The sequence below is a fragment of the Xylocopa sonorina genome, chromosome 11 (assembly GCF_050948175.1).
Source record: "Xylocopa sonorina isolate GNS202 chromosome 11, iyXylSono1_principal, whole genome shotgun sequence".
Taxonomy (NCBI): Eukaryota; Metazoa; Arthropoda; class Insecta; order Hymenoptera; family Apidae; genus Xylocopa; species Xylocopa sonorina.
Window position 1 is genome coordinate 449,036 of NC_135203.1, and position 8,206 is coordinate 457,241.

Below are 8,206 nucleotides of genomic sequence, written 5' to 3' on the forward strand. Positions count from 1 at the left end.
GCTTATTGAGCCGGTCCCAGAGGCACTGCAATACTGGGTCGACTCGCGGCGGAGGTGGAGCAAGCCCCAGCGGTCCGCCTTTTTCCAAAAATCAGGTTAATATTCTGACTCCTAATGAGGAGTGTATCAGATATTAAGCTGATAAGAACAGATAAGACGTTTATTTTAGCAATTAATGTTCCCCCGGGGCCGAAGCCCCAGGGGTATACACTTATTTTACAGAATAATTCGCATCGCTTCCGCACGAATTTAGTTATATATCATTTATAATATAAGGCTTGCGGGAAAAAGTTTTTACCGCGTCCATTACGAGCGTACCCCTATTACAATGAGGTGAGAATTATAACATTCAATAAATTGAGTACATATAGTAACAACCGTGTTACATGAGGCACGGATCGGTAAATTAATTTAACAACAAAGTAACAATATAATAAGATAGTATATACAAAGTATAAAGCATATTTTATATATATAACATTTATAAGAATTTGGCACACCATGTATCACGCAGCACTTGAAAGCCTAGAGAAGAGCATCAATGTGCGGATATACGCCTCATCCTAGTCATACGAGTCCGGTTGGGAGGTATTAGGCGCCATCAATCGGTCCAGAGCAGCAAGAATAAATTAGGCAGAAATAAATAGTTTAATTAATTAATGCATTGTCTAAATTAGAAGAATGATTCGCACTAAATGAGTAAAATAATAGTGTAAAATAGTAAAATAGTGCAATCATAATTTAATTGACACCCACAGGCGCGTAGAACAAAGAAGAGTGAACATAAAATAGGCTACTGCAGTAAAATGCGATAGTATAAGTTAGTGGTTAAAATTTACGATAAATGTCCAAACAGTAAAACAGAATAAGATAACAGTCAGATAAGGTAAAATAGGATACAGTAAAATATAAAAGAATATCATACAGTACAAATTATAAATTAATTAATAAAGTCCTTCACCGACTGTGTCTAGGCGCCATTAATCTCTTAGTGTGGAGGCTATGTATATAGAAAAAGAAAAGGAATAAGAAAAAGAAAATAAAGAAAATAAAGAAAGTAAAGCAAAGAAAGGAAAAGAAAAGAAAGCTCACTCCAGACCATATCGACACACTCTCCCAACCCAGGTGTGGAGGCACTAAGGATCCGCAGGCGGCACCACCCCAGGGACGCGGGCGCCTCCACTGCTCCCGCTCAGCGCCGCCGATGTCGACTCCGCCTCAGACGTACCCCGTGGAGCCCGGTACTGACGCACCCCGGATACATGCTCCACGTAGATATCTCTGGACCAGGCTATTGTCTCAGATATCATGAGACGCCTCATCAGCGCTGCATAACGCTGAGAGACGCGCAGCAGGTCCAGGACAAACTCGTTTCCCGGGTCCCACGCGCCCAGGGCGCCGACGACGAACGCATCTACGTGGACTCGGTAGCCGCGCCTCCGCAATGATTCGGCGAGGGGCTGATACTTACGTATCTTCGCCATCCTCGCCTCCTCAATTGCCTCGAGAGTGTTCTCGAAAGGCACGGCCACGTCGACCACGACGATGTTTTTCGACAGCCCGTGCTCCACGACGATGTCGGGACGCAGGGCTGCCAGCTCGCCGTCGACTCCCGGGACGCGCTTATTGACCCGGATCTCCCCTGGCAGACGGGCAGCCGCCACGAGCCTATGAACGAGGTTGTCATGCCGCAGCTGCCGGGCAGCGGAGTGAGGACCGCAGTGGGAGAGCACGTGGGGAAGGCCCTCGAACTCATGCCCGCAACGCCGGCAACGCTTGTCACCGGTCCCCCACCGACGTGCTCCATTTAGCGGCAACACGTCGAGGCGGGCCCGGTGAACGAAGCGCCAATCAGCGAAGCGGACAAACCCCCCGGTGCGCAGAAAGTGGTTACTGACCGCGCAACGGGAGGTCGCGTCGAAAACCTTCCCCTGGTCGGGCTTCCGAAGAAGCCTTTCCAGGTAGCACTCTCCCACTGCTGCCCTCAGCCTCCGCGTGACTTGGCCCTTGGCAGCAGGCGGCACAACAACGCTACGCCCATTCCGGGAGCGACAAACGACCGAGAGTTCTTCACGAACCTCGTCCCACCTCCAACTGAATCCAAGCCGCGCACAAGAACGAATCCCGACGTTCCTTACTCGCGACCAGAACGAAGCCCGGCCCGCCGATGGCCTCGCCATCTCGCCCGACAAAGAGCCGGAGAGATAGTCGGCAAGGCCCCTGCTCCCAAGGGTCCGACCGGCCTTCTCCCGCACGGCGTCACACAGCGCTGACCTGGCCAAGTCCGCAACGACCGGATCGCTCGCATTCAATAACCTGAACGCGTGCGACACGGTCGCCACGTCGGCCAGATCCACCAGCGGGAGAAGGCCGCACCCACCCCAAGCGGGGGGGATATAGACCAGCTCCGCACTGGCACGCTGCGGGAGGTGCAACCACCTCTTTACCGTGCGTTTGATGACCCTGTCGGCATCGGCTAAAGCGGTTCTTCGCACGTGGCCTCCCCTGAACGCGAAATCGAGGCGTGGCAACAGGAATGTCGCCACGGTCTCGATTTTTTGCCAGGGGGCGAGCAGGGAATCGTCGACCGCGCGAAGATCTACTAATAAGGCTTGGATCGTCGGATACGGGGTTTGGTCGATCCGAACCCCGGTCGGCACTCCCAGATGCTCGTAACTCTGCCCCTCCGACAGGGCAGGAACGAGTCCCCCGACTAGACGGAACTCGGTGCTAGAAACCCTCCCGTCCCCTCTGATGTGCAGGGTTGCACACTTCGAGGGGTTGAAGGAGAGCCCCAGCTGCCGAGCCGTCCCCTCTGCTGCTTGCAATAGCCTTCCCATTCCGTCGACGGATGACGCGACGAGTGCCACGTCGTCTGCGTACGCCAGGGCTGTCACCTTATGCCCTCTCACACTCAGACCCTCCACCGAGTCCACGGCCCCGCGAACCATGGCCTCAATGGAAAGGTCGAATAGGATCGGGCTAAGTGGGCAGCCCTGCCTCACCCCCGACTTCATGGGGATCCAGGGCGTGTACCCTTCAGCGGTACGGACCCGCGTCGCCACGCCGTCGTAAAGGCTGGCGACGATGTTGATAAGCGGCCGGGGAGCGCCGGCGCCGGCCAGCGAATCGATGATGGTGGCGTGGGGAACCGAACCGAAAGCGTTGGCCAGGTCCAACCACGCCACCACCACCTCCCTACGCTGCTTACGAGCGGCAGCCATGGCCTGCTGAAGCACAAAGTTGTGCTCCAGACAGCCTTCGAAGGGCAAGAAGCCCTTCTGTGCTTGGCTGAGCCGCTTGTTGACTACGGCCCAACGAGTGAGCCGATCGGCGACGACCGCCGCGAAGAGCTTGGGGGTGACATCACCCAGGGCGATAGGCCTCCAATTCGATAGGTCCTCGCGATCACCCTTCTTGAAAAGGAGGACGGTGTTGGACTGCTTCCAGCGCCCCGGAATCTTCTCCATGCGGCGGCAGGTGTTGAATACCGCCGTAAGGAGGACCGCTCCTGGGTCCCCCCTCCGTAGGTCACCATAGGTCAGACCGTCGGGTCCGGCGGAAGAAGCAAGCTTCATCCGCTTTAACCGACGGCTGACCTCGGCTTCCGTGAAGGGGGAAACCAGGGCATCGTTCGACTCAGTGGTCGGGTCCTCCCCATAGAGAGAGGGAAGGCTACCAGGGCGGGCTCGGAGCGAGTAAACGTTCGTAAAGTGCTCCTGGACCCGTTCCAGGGGCACACTGCAATGGGGAGATTCTCCGGCGAGAATCTCCCGCACCGCGCGCTTCCGATCCGCCCTGAAAAGACGTTGGATTCGGGTAGCCTCCCCTACGCGATCCGGGACGCTGGGAGGGCCATCGCTCACCATCGAATTGGCCACATCGCCCCGACGCCCCTCACTCTCCGCGACCGGCCGGCGCCGACCGGCCCCCCCGTTGGAGGCGGCACTCCGTGCGCCAGCCCCGGGTCCCGCGGCCCTCCGCCCCTGAAAGTACTCGTCCACCTTCGTGGCGAGCGCCTCCAGTTGCTCGGGTGTTCCCACCCCCTCCGCGAAGGCCACTAACCGCGCCCTTGCGGCAACGTCCACCTCCCGGCGTCCCCTAGATCGGGGTCTACCGGTCGGTGGCGCGCCGGACGCAGCGTCGCGACCTCCACCTCGGGAATGGGGCACCCTAGATTGCCGCGGGGCCCGAGGCCGAGACGCCCCGCCTACCCGCTCGCAAGCAGCCGGGAGGCCCGATGTCGCTGTCCCGCGCCGCCGCCCCACGGTCGCTGCAGGTGCACGACCGCCTCTGGTACCCGCACGACATCCACGTGTTGCACTCACCGGGTGGCTTTCCCGAATGCTCGACGGGGCCGTCCTCACCGGAGCCTCCACGACGACGCTGCCCCGGGATGATGACGCGGGCGGGTCCCGCGCGCCTCCACACCTGCACACACAAATACACCCCCGGTTTCGCCCGGGGGAGTCAGTAATCTGATCAAAATTGACCGGGCTAGACGCCCGGTCGGTCAAAGGATAAAATCTATTTTCTAACAATAAATTATCTAAACTGAGGCCCCCCTCCTCCTCCCTGGGGAGCCTCGGTGACCTTCGGGTGGAGGTAACCGGGGCCTCCACCCGCGGGGACGGCTGCCTTGGGGCCTCCTCTTCCCCCGACGAGTCCGTGGTGGTTATGGTACGGTCCACCCACCGCCTTCTCCTCGCCGCTCCTGGTGTCGTGGATGTCCGTCCCCTCGCGGCGCTCGTATGGCTGTTCCTGCTGTTGTTGCTGCTGCTGCTACTGCTGCTGCTGCTGCTGCTGCCGCTGCTGCCTATGCAGCGGCGCCTCCGCCTTGTCCGGGCCGGTCCCTCCTTGGGAGCGGCCGCCGGCGCTCTCTCATCATCCGACGATGACGACGATGATGACTCATGGATGGTGGGGAGGGGCCTGGGCGAAGGTAGGGACCTCCTCTTCTCGGTCCCCTCCCCACGCGCCTCCACCCGAAGGGACACCCCGGTGGTCTGGGTGTCCCCTCTGCCCCCCGGAGGGGACAGGCGTCCCCGAATGGGCCTCTTCGCGGACGACCCGGGCGGGAGGGACGTCGCCCGAGTCGTCCTGGCTGGCGGGGTGGAGGCGCGGCCCGTGGCTGGCGGCGTCCGCGCCGCGACGGCGACCGCCGTAGGTGTTGTGACGGCCGCCGTCATTATAGGCGAGCCACGGACCGATGTCGTCACCGTGGTTGTTGTAAGGGTGGCCGGAGCGCTGCAGGGCGTAGGTGGGGGGCCCTGCAGTGGTGGTGTCGCTGGGGGGGCGCTGGAGGTGGTGGACGCGCCCCCCATCCTCTTCGCTGCCGCCCGCGTTATCCTGGGCAACGCGGGCGGGAGAGACGTCGCTCTTGTACTCCTTGACACCACCGCCGCTCCAGCCACGGCGGACGGGCTGCCCCGGGTGACCTCCGCGAAGGTGGTTGTGGGGGTCACCCTTCTTGACGGAAGAATTCGTCGGGGCGGGTCGGGTTGGGGAGGCTCGGTCGACGCCCGCCTCTTCCTCCCAGCTGCTGCGGGCGCCGCCGGGCTCTTCTTCCCCCTTGCGGGGGCAGGGGGCGTGGTGGTAGAGCCCCCTGAAATCCTCCCCTTGGGCCCCGACCCGCTGCTGGTCCTGGTGGAGTTGGGGCTCGCCTCGTCCGCGGAGGAGCGCCGGCTTCTTTGGAATAGCGCCGCGAGGGTGACGGAACTTCGTGTTGCGGCGCTCGAGCCCACCGTGGTAGTAGTCGTAGTAGTAGTAGTGGTGGCTCTCGTTGTCCTTGTCGTTTTCCCGGCGGTGGGTGGACGAGCTCCTCGCCGGGGTTGCGTGGTGGTGGTTGCATTTATCCTCGTTGACTTGGTGGAGGAGGCCCCCGTCGTAGTCGTCTTGGTTGCAATAGAAGCAGCCGTCCCCGATACTCTAGAAGCAACAGATCGCGTATTCAATATAATTGTCGGTGTTGTTGTTGTTGTTGTTGTTGTTGCTGTTTTTGTTGTAGTGGAGGCACAGGTCGTCGTGCCCCCACAGGTCACCGGGGACGCCCCCAGAGGGGGAAAAGAGGCCTCGTTCTCGGTGGAGAACGCCTCCACCGCGTCAACGGGTCGCGACTCGGCAACGCTATCGCCGGGCGTTGCGCGGGCGGCACTCCCTGCAAGGGAGTTGTGTCTAACGGAGACACACGGACCCCCGGTGGACGGGTGTTTTGTTTGGTGGTGCGACTTCACACGCTTCAGTGCATACGCACTTTCGTCGGTGAAGCCGCACTCACCGCACACCCACCTTTTGATCGCACCGGGGTGATGGATCTTTAAATGTTTGAATAGATCCGTGTGTCTCAGATAGACACACGCTCCCTTTTTGCACACAGTTCTGCCAAGGTAGCAGAACGGGCAAGGAAATTCTGCCGGGAACGGGTAATGCAGCAACACCACGCTATTCTCACTTGAACTTGTATTATTACTGCTATTACCCGCCATCGTGAAGATAGTGTCGCAACGCAACACACGGCTCGTCTAATAAAATAAATAATATCAATAATAAAACAAACGCTCACCGGAGCGAAACACAGACGGTAACGGTCGGAACGGGACGTACACAAAAGACGAAGGACACGATTAAATGAATAAGTATATACAGATATCACAACGGACAACGCGAACGCGAACGCGAATAAATTAATAAATCAGTACGAATTAACGAACGAGACGGAATCTACTAGAATAAATAAACTAAAATAAAATAATATAGAACAATTCCGCTGTGCCCGGTGGACACAGCCCCGCACGAACGAACCGTGCTTCGCGTACGTGCCTAGCAACCGCAAACGGTTTAACTTTCCACGACACTCCACACGGCCTGGAAAACTCCGGACCGCGACGTATCGAGTTACACGGGGTGTAAAGGGCCTCCGTGTACCCCGATCTCTTAATTAAAACAAATAAATCGGTGATTTTAATCAAACTAAATGCTGCTATTTCGCAGCGACGACCCGTAAAATCGAGCAAAAAATTCGATTTACGGGCGTACGTGCAAACAGTCTAACACCCAAAACACGGAGAGGTCGAATTCAAAACCAACGGCTATAAGTGTAAAGTTTACACTTATAACCGGGTATAAGGTCAGACAAACCGATTCTACTCGGATTCAAACTCCTCGGAGGTCGAAATGGTCGACCTAGGAGGAGGGACGTCACGTATGGACGTCTAACGTCTACCCGATGCGTTCAACACCACCGCCTCGGGAGCACTTTAAACTAATCACGCGAAATGGGACCTCCACCGAAATTCCAAGTGTCAGACTTACCAAGTCCGGGGTTCACCAGCAAGCCGAACGCACTGAACACTGCACCACACACGAGCACAGCACGCGCGACGCGGATGATAACGCGACACTCCGGTGAGCGAGTCGGAAAAACACAGATTAAATAAATACTTAAGCTACTGATGGGAAAGATCAAGTGTGTGGGTTTGACTAGATAAAACTGATTCTTGGAAAAGGCTTATTGAGCCGGTCCCAGAGGCACTGCAATACTGGGTCGACTCGCGGCGGAGGTGGAGCAAGCCCCAGCGGTCCGCCTTTTTCCAAAAATCAGGTTAATATTCTGACTCCTAATGAGGAGTGTATCAGATATTAAGCTGATAAGAACAGATAAGACGTTTATTTTAGCAATTAATGTTCCCCCGGGGCCGAAGCCCCAGGGGTATACACTTATTTTACAGAATAATTCGCATCGCTTCCGCACGAATTTAGTTATATATCATTTATAATATAAGGCTTGCGGGAGAAAGTTTTTTCCGCGTCCATTACGAGCGTACCCCTATTACAATGAGGTGAGAATTATAACATTCAATAAATTGAGTACATATAATAACAACCGTGTTACATGAGGCACGGATCGGTAAATTAATTTAACACCAAAGTAACAATATAATAAGATAGTATATACAAAGTATAAAGCATATTTTATATATATAACATTTATAAGAATTTGGCACACCATGTATCACGCAGCACTTGAAAGCCTAGAGCAGAGCATCAATGTGCGGATATACGCCTCATCCTAGTCATACGAGTCCGGTTGGGAGGTATTAGGCGCCATCAATCGGTCCAGAGCAGCAAGAATAAATTAGGCAGAAATAAATAGTTTAATTAATTAATGCATTGTCTAAATCAGAAGAATGATTCGCACTAAATGAGT

General features: G+C 56.1%; 2 pseudogenes; both read right to left on the reverse strand.

Annotated features, from left to right (window-relative positions):
* LOC143429502 (U2 spliceosomal RNA) lies at positions 1-207 on the reverse strand (annotated as a pseudogene).
* A 7,298-nt stretch (positions 208-7,505) lies between these two features.
* LOC143429503 (U2 spliceosomal RNA) lies at positions 7,506-7,712 on the reverse strand (annotated as a pseudogene).
* Positions 7,713-8,206: the final 494 nt, after the last annotated feature.